General features: G+C 41.1%; 1 long non-coding RNA gene across 1 annotated transcript; it reads left to right on the forward strand.

Moving 5' to 3' along the window:
• The first annotated feature begins 5,407 nt into the window (after window positions 1–5,407).
• On the forward strand, window positions 5,408–10,420 carry LOC134211587 (uncharacterized). The gene is made up of 3 exons (XR_009979050.1): window positions 5,408–5,517; window positions 5,723–5,883; window positions 9,941–10,420. It is a non-coding gene; the product is annotated as an uncharacterized LOC134211587 (long non-coding RNA).
• The last annotated feature ends 3,002 nt before the right edge of the window (window positions 10,421–13,422 follow it).

Consider the following 13,422-nt stretch of genomic DNA (forward strand, 5'->3'; position numbering starts at 1 on the left):
TTGGCCACTTCCCCAAGGGATTCAGGCCTTGGAAGCACCCGGAGGGTGGCCAATTCGATCGAAAGTCGCCGAAGTGTACTCCAGTGTACTTGTTTTGCAAAATCATGAAGTTTGACATGTCGCACGATGGATTTCGAAGCCGATCTGCCAGTGACCATTTTTTCCGGGAGGGAGGTAACCCCAGTACTCCCCGGAATATCTCCGGAACCATGGCCATAGCAAAAAAATTGACCTCGGTTCCTAAAACTATAAGAATTTTGTGATCGATTCCAGAAGATTGCTTGAAAATCCGTTAGAAATTGGCTGAGCAGCGTGGTTTTGAATTTTGAGTTTTGTCGTAAAATGGGGGTTGGGGACGTACGTGTTAAGGTTAAGGATTGTGGCATTCGACTTCATGCGAAGCGTACATGGAGGGCAAGCTATCACGTACACCGATCCCGAAGAAAGCTGAGCGGAAGTCGACACAGATTATGGATTTGGTGCATACAGAGTTGTGTGGACCTTTGGAAACGTCAACACCGAGTGGAAACAGATTCCTCATGACACTTATTGACGACTATCGTCGATATTGGGTCGTGTACTTTCTACCAAAGAAATCTGAGGCCGCTGACAAGATGGTGGAGTATGTGCGTTACGTGGAGAATCTGTTCGGAAGGAAGCCACGGGTAATTCGTATTTCCGACGGTGGCGGGGAGTATGCGAAAGAAAAGCTGCGGAGTTTCTATGCTAGTTCACTATCGCGTATACCCCCCAACAGAACGGCTTTGCCGAACGACGCAACAGATATCTTCAAGAAATGGCCCGAACGATGTTCCGATGATAACAAGTTCTGGGGCGAAGCGACGATGACAGCTGCATACTTGCAGAATCGGCTTCCTTCGCGCTCAGTGGACGTCACTCCGTTCGAAAAATGGTTCGGCCGGAAATCCAACTTGGATCATCTGAGGGTGTATGGTTGAAGGCATGGGTGCATATCCCCGACGTGAAACGGAAGGAGCTCGATAGCAAGGCGCGAAAGCTTACTTTCATCGGATACTCGGAGCAGCATGAGGTTTATCGGTTTGTAAATCTGACAACGGAGAATGCTACGGGGAGCCGTGACGCAAAGTTCATGGAGATGGACGGCGAATCTGCGTTTCCGGAGAAGGCGCAGTGTGATCCTGTCGAGAACGAGGTTCAGTGGATTCCAGATGAAATTTCGAAGCGTGGCGCAGTTCCGAATGCTGAAGCGAACGAGGAAGTGGAGCCGATGGAGACTGATGAAGAGGCTGAAGAAGATGAGTGCTATGATATGTCAAGGAGTGAACAAAGTGAGACCCAACATTTCTTTGACGTGAGTGATTCGTATTTGACGGATGACCTTCTTGATGTGAAAATTGAACCAGACAATGACGTTACTTCAGAGAGTGTTTCAGCGGACAGGGAACCATCGCGTCGGAATCGTGGAAAGTTGCCTGGACGCTACTCCGACTTCGTAGTGGGTGTGGCTACGCAGCTAATGACTAAACCAGTTAGCTACAATGAGGCAGTGAAGTGTCCTGAGAGTGAACCGTCGAAACGAGCGATGAAAGATGAACTCCAGTCTTGTGACCTACCTCCTGGGAAGAAACTTATCGGTAGCCGCTGGGTTTCCAAGGCAAAGTGCAATGAAGCGGGTGAAGTTGTGAGGTTCAAGGCACGGATTGGGGCGCAGGACTACAGGCAGCAACACGGCTTAGATTTCGAGGAAGTGTTTGCCCCTGTTACCCGGCATGCCACACTGCGGACGTTGCTGGGGCTGGGCAGGATGTACGGTTTGCATTTGAAGCACCTGGATGTTAAAAAAGCCTACCTCTACGGCGACGTCGATGGGGAACTGTATATGCGTCAGCCACCGGGCTACGCAGTTCTAGGACAGGAGAAAAAAGTATGACGTCTACGCCGCAGTATCTACGGCTTGAAGCAAAGCGCGAGCTGCTGGAATCGAAAGTTGACAGAAGTGTTGAGGAGCTTGGGATTCAAGGCTAGCACAGCGGATCCCTGCTTGTTTGTTGCTGAGCGAAAAGGGAGAAAGATCTACTTAATTGTGTATGTCGACGATTTTTTTGTTGGCTGCGCGGACGAAAGAGCGATATCTCAGATTTTGAGCAGATGAAGCGACAATTTGAAATTAATTGTCTTGAAGGTGCAAGGTTCTTCTTGGAAATGAAAATCGAGCGAGATTCGGATGGTATCTACAGTCTGAGTATGAATTCGTATATAGAAAAGCTGATTGCACGCTCGAATTTTTTTCTTCGTTTGCAGACTACGGGACTTAAGCTGGTTACGAAGTCCGTAATAAGCCCAATTTGCAGCTGCAATACGCCTTTTCACCTAGCAGGTAACATCATTATCGCACGTCACTAATGTTCCAAGATACACAAACATGTGCTTCTACTTGTCGTATTTAGGCGGGTTTGCTTCTGCAACGACAATAGAGGCTCGTTTACCATATAGGGAATTGACTGATATCCCATTGTTATTAGCTGGTTATGAAACAACTTCTCGCAAGGGCAGACTGTTGTATAATTGGTAATACGTCCGTGTACTTAATGGAATAGTGTGGGCTCAAGTCCCAGCGGCAACCGAATCTTTTTTCGCAATATGTCATAAAAACACCTTAAAATGGCAAACATATTTTCTAAAAAAGGAAAAGGATTAAAAAATCTGGCTTCCCTCACAAGTAATTAATAAAGAATAAGGATATTATTTTAAGAATATCGTCGGAAATTCTTTCAGGAGAAATCCTTTGGAAATTTCTTTAGGAATTCCTTTAGAAATTCCTTAAGAAATTCCATTTTTTCAGACATTCTCTTCCAAAAATTTCTTTAGGATTTCTTTCATAAATTTCCGAAAAAAAATTTGTTTGAAGTAATTCCTGCAGAGGAGAGAATTTTCCGAAGGAATTCGCAAGAAGAATGTCGAAAGGAATACCTGGCGTAGTTTCCAAAAATTTTCCCGGGGGAATTAATCTTAAAAAAAAGAAATTCCTGTTTTCGACATCGCTTTCCTCCTATTTTAAAGAGTATATGACACTGTAAGTTTTGCAGATAAAGTGGATGGTGAATGATTCTGTTGTCGCATGAGTCAGTGTATTAGTATTAGTAGATCCAGAAGAGAAAATATTTCTAAAAAATCATGTGAAATTTACAGCTTTCTTATGACAGCCAATAAATTTAGAAAGTTTGCTAACCAAAATGAGAATAATGTTATCAACAACTACCAAATATTGCTTGCATCACTAATGGGTAGCTTGGTCAAGTAACATTTTGAGTTTTAGCAGTTTTGGAGAGCAAATTTAAAAGACAACAAAACTAAAACCTCCACGGCAACCTTTTGAAGACCATCTTGAGAACGTCTTCAAAGCAAGTACAAGTCTGATAAAAGGCTGATGAAACCACCGTCAGATTTTTTTTTCTTTTTGACCCTTCCTTCGGAAGTGTCTATAATTTCACTTTGCATGCGTTACGCAGACGTGTTATGTATTAATCTATCAATAAACCTCTTGAATTATGAAATAAAATGTATGGCAATTGAAACAAATTCACTTTAATATTGAAAATATAATTGCAACAAGTGATATGATATGAACATATGCTTATTTTTCGGATTTGTTTTAAAGGAACAATTGGTTTTAATTGAGGAACAGATAGTAGCATGTACCACAAAACCTTCTCAGAAAAGCAAAAACGTAAAAATTTGAAGGGATTTCAAAAATTTCTTTAGTGGAAGCTAGATAACAAATGTGAGCATGTTTTGAGATTCTAATAGACCACTTATATGCATGTATGTGTGCGTATGTGTGCAAATTCCAAAATTTACTACCATATAAATCTCGCTCATTTTTAAGGTATTAAACATCATTAGTTTTACAAAATTAGGCAGCCATAAGGCAAACTATATATTTTTATTGAACGCTATTGAGTTTCGTTCAGATCAATGACTGATTAAGTTAGTTCTGGATTAATTAATATCAAGGTCTCTGGAAATTACGAATATACATGCTGCCAGCGTTACGATAGTTTCTAACCAACCATGTTACCACATGTTACAATACATATTCAATCCGACGAGCGCCTGATAGATAGGCAACCTGACGTACAGTGCGGAATCATTCGTTTTGTTGTCACTCAACCCATGGAATCCGCCTTTTGGTAGGCAATTATTTTTGTCATTTACACTTTCAATCGCCGTGGGAGGTTGAGTAGTTTTATCTTGTTTTAAATACTGGAGTCTGATAATATTTCCTTTTAATTAAGGAAGGGTCATAATCTCACTGTAGGTGGATTAATCTCGGTTTTTTTTGTGGAGCCAGCTGTTATTGTTTAGGAAAAAATGGCAAAATGCTGTACTGGGTGAATGGAAAAAAAAGTAGAAACCGCCAAATGTTGAACAGCTAATTTTGTCGCCTTATTGTTGAACTCCCATAAGAAATGCACGTGCGTTCAACAATATTAGAAACAATAGTAGAAATTAGCCGTTCAACATTTGGCGAATTACCCTAATACGAAATAATGCATATGGAGTAGGGTGGCTAAAAAAAACACTTTTACAAATTTTTTGATGGGCCGCCCTCTTATTCGGTTCTATTTGATGCCCTGATGCTCTGGACAAAATTTCAGCCAAATCGGTCAACGTTTGGGCAGTGCTAAACTCGTTGAAAGTTTATATGGGAAAATGTATGCAGAAACATCCAAAAACAGTGATTTGCAGTTGGACGGCACAATTTACGATCTAGAACCATGATACTCATTCAGTTCCTGTAAAATAAAATACAGAATGTTATGCTGAAAACCGCGAGATGATGAGAGTTTATTACGCAAAGATATTAGTATTTGTTGTGTCACCCACACTGAAACATCTATATGATTGTAAATACCTTGGTCAAACCATCTTGTCATACGTCAAAGAAGCGTTACACATGTAACGCTTCAAGCTAAGAAGATGATCAAAAAATAAACTAAAGGTCTCTTTCATCTGGACCAGCCATCAGAACAGACGTCTTTTTTATTAACTGGCGACGAGGGATTTTTTTTGAACCATTTGTGAATATTAATTCAAAGTAGTGCAAAGTTAGCTTGTGCGTGACTGTACGTAGTGGCAGTAAATGTGCTAAAAAGTGGATTCTCGATAACAACGGTAGTAAGAAACGCCGGCAAATATATCGACGATCGCAAACGGCTGGCGACATTTTGTGAAAACGGTGCCATCTTATTTCTCAACGGCGTCGGTGAAGCACGCCGGGGGCGGCTTTCGAGAGAGTGCTCTAGTTCCCCATAACAACGACGGTATCTATTAACCTCGCGACGAAATCTGCTCATCGAGTCGAAATTTCCCACTGTAACGACACTGGACGGCGACAGAAGCACCGATCGATACAAAAGTGCTAGCGGTTCTTCTGCGAGTTGGTCGTCAAGAGCGCCGGATAAATCAGGCAGAGGCAGTTATTTCGTGGTAATCGTTCAGTTTGCAGTGGATAGAAGGCGTTTTCGTCGGAAGGTTAGTAAGCTAGAGGTAAATTACTTCTGAAAAAGCGTTCATTTTGTGGGGTGGGTGATTCCACTTTGTTTCCTTGTTCCTTAGTGCACATGGTGCAAGACAAAAGCAGAAGAATCCTTTGGTGATTTTAACCAATTGTTCCTTTTATCACAGGATTGAGACATTGTTTTGAAGTGTACTAAAAGTGTTTTCTTTCAATCCTTAGATCTCAGACAATAGAGGAAGTGTTCGTGCTACCAAGGAAGTATCAATCGTGGTCCGAATAATACGACTCCGCGTCGTTTTTCGGAGAACACAGTGTAGGGTAACTGCGACAATTGTCGGCACGGGCAAAGGCCTAGGCAAAAGCCAATAGCATCTGAACGGGTAAGTCGTTTTTGATCCTTTTATTGCGCGAGCCTATAATTGAAGAATATTTATATTTCTTTTGTTCATTTTATTTATTTTGTTCATTTTATTTCTTTTATTCATTTTATTTCTTTTGTAAAGAATTAAACATGTTTGCAAATCAAATCCCAGGCGGCATGGCTTCTAGTATTGAACCATACCGCAAGGGAACTTCCTTCTCAGACTGGGTTGACCGTCTGCAATTTTCTTTTGAGGCAAATGAATTGTCAGAAGTACAAAAAAGTCGCATTTCATGAATTTGTGTGGACCCTATGCTTATTCCCAGTTAAAACTAGTGTTTCAGCAAGGAACATTAGCGACAGTTAATTACGCTGAAATTGTAAATAAGTTGAAATAAAGGTTCGACAAAACCGAACCAGATTTAGTTCAGCGATTCCGGTTTAGTCATCGCGTCCAACAACCAGATGAGTCAGCCGAGGTTTTCGTCTTGGCGGTAAAACTCCAAGCGGAATTCTGCGGTTTTGGCGGGTTTAAGGACATTGCTATTCAAGATAGAATTCTGCATGGACTTAGAGATGAGGCATTGAAGCAAAGGCTTCTGAATGAAGAAAACTTAACCCTTGAATCTATGGACAAATTCATTACAACATGGAATATAGCAAAAGACAATGCGAAAACTATTAACACGGGGTTTCCTCAGGGTTCTCGGATAAATCAACTGCTTCAGGTTTATAATACGGCAGGGACAGTCCGGTGGGAACACCGGAGCGCCCAAATCAAGTTCGGATACCAGTTAGGGAAAGATTAGGTTTCCAGCCCTACAGACAAAACAACCGGAATACACAACCATACAGTAACATAAGACGTACCCAAGATTACAACAATCATGCACAAAAAGACAATTAGATTCAATTACCGGAACAATGACAGACGTAGGACAGACTACTCTAATATGACGTGCGATTTTTGTGGGGTCAAAGGACACATAAAAAGGAAATGTTTTAGGTTAAAGAACATGAAAAGGGATGCAGTAAAGTTCGTGGATGTTGCGAAACCGGGTACGAGCGCGGAGAAAGACCTGAGCACTTTAATGGGCAGAATGTCGACGTTTCAGGGAGCTGACAATGACAGCGATGATGATGAATGGAATTCAGGTGATTTGCAGTGTATGTGTGTTGCGTCTCTTAATAAAATAAGTGAACCATGTCTTATAAATGTCTCAATTGATGATCGTTTGGTGCAAATGGAGGTTGATTGTGGTTCTAGTGTAACCGTTATGGGAAAATATCAATATTTCTCGTTATTCAAAAAGTCTTTAACCATGAGTGAGAAGCAACTGCTAGTTGTCAATGGGTCAAAACTAAAATTGAAGGGAAACAAATGCTTTAGTGAATCTAAATGGATTGAAATGAAATTAAATCTTTTAATTTTAGACACAGATTTTAAATTTATCCCTTGTTTGGCCGAAATTGGCTTGATGTTTTCTTTCCTCAGTGGAGGAGCAATTTTCTTAGTAAACAAATGGTAAACAGGGTAGATTCAGCAGACAAAGAGTGTATTATTCAAGAAATCAAAAGCAAATTTGCGGAAGTGTTTGTGAAAAATTTTTCAACGCCCATTAAAGATTTTGAAGCTGATTTGGTATTAAAAAGTGATGTTCCTATTTTCAAAAGGGCCTATGATGTACCCTATCGGTTGAGGGGAAAAGTCCTGGATTATTTGACAAAACTAGAGAAAGAAAATGTGATTACACCGGTGAAGACCAGTGAATGGGCATCACCAGTGGTTGTAGTTATGAAAAAAAATAATGAAATAAGACTCGTAATTGATTGTAAAGTTTCAATAAATAAAGTTTTAATACCAAATACTTACCCTTTACCTTTGGCAGCCGACTTGTTCGCTAAATTGGCAAATTGTAAAGTTTTTTGTACACTAGACCTAGAGGGAGCTTATACACAGCTAGCATTGACTGAACGTTCTAAGAAATTTATGGTGATTAACACAATCAAGGGATTGTTCACATATAATCGTTTACCCCAGGGCTTCCTCAAGTGCATCGATCTTCCAACAAGTTATGGATCAAATTTTAGACAGGATTGAAAATGTTTATGTTTATCTTGATGATGTACTCATAGCAGGTGAAAACTTGGAAGTTTGTCGTGAGAAATTGTTTCTTGTTTTAGAAAGACTCGCAAATGCAAATATTAAAGTAAATGTTGAGAAATGTAAATTTTTTGTGTCAGAATTGCCTTATTTGGGCCATATTCTTAGCGAAAATGGGTTACTACCTAGTCCAGACAAAATTTCAACAATTCAAAGAGCAAAGGTTCCTGGAAATGTGACTGAGCTAAAGTCATATTTAGGCTTGATCAACTACTATAATCGTTTCGTGCCCCATATGTCTATCAAGTTATTCCATTTGTATAAACTATTGAAGAAAAATACTAAATTTGTTTGGGATGGTAATTGTGACAAAGCTTTCCAAAAAAGCAAAAACGCACTGGTTAATACCAATTTTTTAGAATTTTATGACCCATCAAAAGACATTGTAGTAGTAACAGACGCTTCAGGCTATGGCCTAGGAGGAGTGATTGCACATGTGATAGAAGGCATCGAAAAGCCTATTAGTTTTACTTCTTTTACGTTAAATGACGCGCAGAAAGGTTACCCAATTCTTCATCTGGAAGCTTTGGCCTTGGTTTGTACTATTAAAAAATTCCATAAATATTTATATGGGCAAAGGTTCATTGCTTATACTGATCACAAACCATTGATAGGGATTTTCGGCAAAGAAGGAAAAATTCCATATTTGTAACAAGACTCCAACGATACATACTTGAACTCTCGATTTACGATTTTGAAATACAGGTACAGACCTTCTGCAAAAATGGGAAACGCGGATTCTTGTTCGAGATTCCCATTAGAGCAGAAGGTTCCTATTGAGTTAGATCATGAGTTTATAAAAAGTATAAACTTTGGTGATGAATTACCCATTGATTTTGCTTTGATTGCCAAATGGACAAAGGACGACGAGTTTTTACAACAACTTATGAAATATTTGCGTGATGGATGGCCAAAAAAGTTGGATAAATGTCTTATGGACGTTTTTGCAAATCAAACTGATTTGGAAATTGTTGAAGGGTGCGTTTTGTACCAGAACAGGGTGGTAATTCCACATAAAATGCAAAACGGAATTTTGAAGCTTTTACACGCCAACCACGCAGGAATAGTTAAAATGAAACAATTGGCAAGAAGGCAAGTGTACTGGTTTGGCATTAATAAAGACATTGAAAAGTATGTATCGAATTGTGATGTATGTGGAAGTATGGTAATAGTACCAAAAACAAAAGTTTTATCCAACTGGAAACCTACAACAAGACCCTTCAGCCGAGTTCACATTGACTTCTTTTATTTTTCTCACCACACTTTTTTACTGATTGTTGATTCTTTCTCAAAGTGGTTGGAAGTAGAATGGATGAAGAAGGGCACGGATTGTGCAAAAGTGGTGAAGAAATTGGTAGCCTATTTTGCTAGATTTGGTTTACCAGATGTACTGGTATCGGACGGTGGTCCTCCATTCAATTCATTCTCATTCACAGCATTTCTTGAAAAACAGGGAATAAAAGTTTTGAAAAGTCCAGCCTATAACCCCTCCAGTAATGGGCAGGCGGAACGGCTGGTGAGAACTGTTAAAACAGTATTGAAAAGTTTTATTAGAACCAGACTTGCAAGATGTTGATTTGGAGGATCAGATAAACTTATTTCTAATGAATTATAGAAATAATATTGTTTCGAGTGATGGGCAACTTCCCTCGGAGAAAATATTTCTTTTTAAGCCAAAAACGATTTTGGACCTTTTGAATCCAAAAAAGACTTATAGAAACTATTTACAAGTACCGCAAACTACAAATATAAATGATGACAAAATGTGTCTAATATGCCGAGAAAGTCGAATGACGGCTTAGACACACTGACAGAAGGAGATACTGTATGGTATCGAAATGTTCATCATCATTTACCGAATAAATGGATAAAGGCAACGTTTCTCAAACGTTTTTCTATTAACACTTTCCAGATAGCAATTGGAAGCGCTCTCACCATGGCCCACCGAAGTCAGCTTAGGTGCTACAAGGGGCAAACTCCGCAGCCGAGACAAAACGTGTGGCTGGGAGTCGGTACAGGTGGTAGAGATGCTACGGTCGAAGAACGAACTGGAATTGAAGAACGAAACCAAGAGGACACCGAAGAAGTTAACGCTGGAAGCGGCTCTGATGATGAACCATTTAGGGGATTCCCTATGGTTCCGGCAAAGGCCAGAAAGCGAAACGCGACTTCGGCGGACTTGCCGAACGTGTGTCTACGGCGATCGAAGAGGGTCCGCAAGCGAAACGAAGATCCGGAGTTCAGTTATTCGTAGAGTATAAGTTCAAAGTGATGAATTATCGATAAAGTGAATTGATTTAGGATTAAAGTTAATTTGAAGTTGTTAAGTTTGATAAATGATATTTCAAGTTCGAATTTTTTGAAATATAAATACTAATGTATTAATTAAAAAGGGGGAACAGCTGTTGTGTCACCCACACTGAAACATCTATATGATTGTAAATACCTTGGTCAAACCATCTTGTCATACGTCAAAGAAGCGTTACACACGTAACGCTTCAAGCTAAGAAGATGATCAAAAAATAAACTAAAGGTCTCTTTCATCTGGACCAGCCATCAGAACAGACGTCTTTTTTATTAGTATTTTACTGGAGTGTTGTAGGGGTGAATTTATTTCTTTTCAAAGGTAAAAGAAACGAAATTTGCTCAAACCCCACTGCAGAGAAATGCTAATAACTTAGCCAGGCAAACTCGAATCTTCTCGCGGTTTTCTGCAAAACATTCTGTATTAAATTCTCCAAGATCTGAATGAGTATCATAGTTCTTCATCGTAAGTTGTGTAGTCTAGCTGCAATTTACTGTTTTTGGATGTTTCTGCATACATTTTCCATATAAACTTCCAACGAGTTTAGCACCGCCCAAACGTTGACCGATTTGGCTGAAATTTTGTCCAGAGCATCAAGGCATCAAATTGAATCGAATAAGACGGCGGCCCATAAAAAAAAATTGAAAAAAGTTTTTCCCATACTAATTTGAGCCACCCTAATATGGAGGTAAAACAATTTTTGATTATGTGAATACTCAGAAATGTGTTCGCGTGTATAAAATTTTCTTGAGCGTTCTAATTTCTGGTTAAAACAGCTAAGAAAAGCAGAATATCAGAGGGCCCGTTAAAACATTTTTAAATAGTAAAAAACGTAATCATTTGATATTCTTCGAAAGCTAAGCTAAAGCTAAGCTAAAGCTAAGCTAAAGCTAAGCTAAAGCTAAGCTAAAGCTAAGCTAAAGCTAAGCTAAAGCTAAGCTAAAGCTAAGCTAAAGCTAAGCTAAAGCTAAGCTAAAGTTGCCCCAGCTAAAGCTAAGCTAAAGCCCCATAAAGCTGCTAGCTGGCTAAAGCTGCTAAAGCTAAAAGCTGTAAAGCTGCTCAAAGCTAGCTAAAGCTAAGCCTGGGCTAAAGCTCAGCCCTAAAGTTCACCAGTCTGAGCTGGCTCAGCCTAAAAGCCTGGGTGGAGGCCAGCCCAAGCTGGGCTCAGCCCAGCTGCTGGGGTGGGTCAGCCTGGGTCAGCCTGGCTCAGCCAGTCAGCCTGGCTCAGGCCTGCTCAGCTGGTGGGTCAGCCGGCTCAGCCTGGGCTCAGGGCAGGTGCAGCTGCTCAGAGCTGGCCTCAGCCTGCTCAGCCAGGCTGGGAACTGTGCCCCAGCCTGGGAGCCTGGCTCAGCCCCAGGTCAGGGCCTGGCTCAGCTGGGCTCAGCCTGCTCCAGGTCAGCCCCAGGGGCCTGAACAGCTGGAGCAGCCTGGGCTCAGCCCAGCCCAGAACAGCCCTGGCTCAGGTGGGTGGAACAGCTCAGCCTGGGCCTCAGCCCAGGCTCAGCCTGGGTCAGCCCAGCCTGGTCAGCCTGGGGAACAGCTCAGCCTGGGTGGGCAGTCTCCAGGGTGGGGTCAGCTGGAGCCTGGGGTGCAGCCTGGCTCAGCCTGCCTGCCTGCAGCCCGGAGCTGGGCTCAGGCTCAGGGCTCAGCCTGGCTCAGCCCCAGCCTGGCTCAGCTCACAGCCTGGTGCAGCTGGGCTCAGCCTGCTCAGCTGGGCTGGAGTGGCTCAGCCTGGCCTGGCTCAGTGGCTCAGCCTGTCAGACAGTTGCTCAGTCAGCTGCAGGAAGCTGCTCAGGGGCTCAGCTGCTAACAGCTCAGCTTGCTAGCTGTTAAAGCTAAGCTTAAAGCTTGCTTAAAGTTGTTTAAAGCTAAAGCTTGTTTAAAGCTAAGCTAAAGCTTAAAGCTAAGTTAAAAAGCTAAAGCTAAGCTAAAGCTAAGCTAGCCAAGCTAAAAGCTAAGCTAAAGCTTGCTAAGCTAAAGCTAAGCTAAAGCTGTTTAAAGCTAAGCTAAAGCTAAGCTAAAGCTAAGCTAAAGCTAAGCTAAAGCTAAGCTAAAGCTAAGCTAAAGCTAAGCTAAAGCTAAGCTAAAGCTAAGCTAAAGCTAAGCTAAAGCTAAGCTAAAGCTAAGCTAAAGTCGGAATTCGGCTGCAGTTCTCGGTCAACATTATAATCATGGCTGATGTATTTAGCATAGCATAGTTATGGTGTACTTCGTAGAATCATGGGGCTGATGTAATTGCACTGCAATTCCACAGTCACTATTTTCTTATTCAAAGAAACACCAGAAAACGTATGACAACAAAATAATGTTGCAGAAATTCACGCGCGTTGTCTACTTCGATCTCCTCGATAATCGTCAGGCTGGAATATAACTCGTAATATAAAGTGTTTGACATTTGTAGTTTTATTACACATTTTATCATGTTTTTGAAACTTAAATTAAGGATAGTCTTACAACATTGAACAAAGCTCTGATAAAACTGTAAATGAATCCATGAAGTCTTCACCCAACCAGCAACCAGAGATGCATCCTGAACAGAACATGAGCCAAGAGCGTGCCTTGGTGTTCTTAGTTTTGGACTCTGAACACGGTTCAGTATGCACTGGGTTGGTACGCAAGCAAAACGATCATGGTAACTAAGATTCCTTAGATTTGGAACAGATTTGCAAAAAACATACGAGCATGCTTGATTTCTATCCGTTAGATGCCCACGTGTTCCATTACTAGCCGAAAAATGTGTAGCATGCTGTCGCTTGAATTTGTTTTCCTAGGATACAAGTTGCCAAGCAAGGTCAGTGCTCTTGAACAGTGTGCAGTGTTCAGAACGTTTTGAACACGAACACGCGTTCTCGTGTTAAGATGCATCTCTGCCAGCAACTGTGAATATGACTACTGGTCTATCCGTCTAACAGTACAATATACAATTTTCATATGTGCAATTTTTTCTTTATATCAAACGAAAAAAGGCACTAACACCGCTAGGTGGATTGATCAGGTTTTTTCGATAGTGCTCACACCGTACAAGAAACTGCTCGGTGAGCTCTTGAAGTTAGGGTTCATTCATTCTCAAGATGGCTTTGAGATACGAA

The sequence above is a fragment of the Armigeres subalbatus genome, chromosome 1 (assembly GCF_024139115.2).
Source record: "Armigeres subalbatus isolate Guangzhou_Male chromosome 1, GZ_Asu_2, whole genome shotgun sequence".
NCBI lineage: Eukaryota > Metazoa > Arthropoda > Insecta > Diptera > Culicidae > Armigeres > Armigeres subalbatus.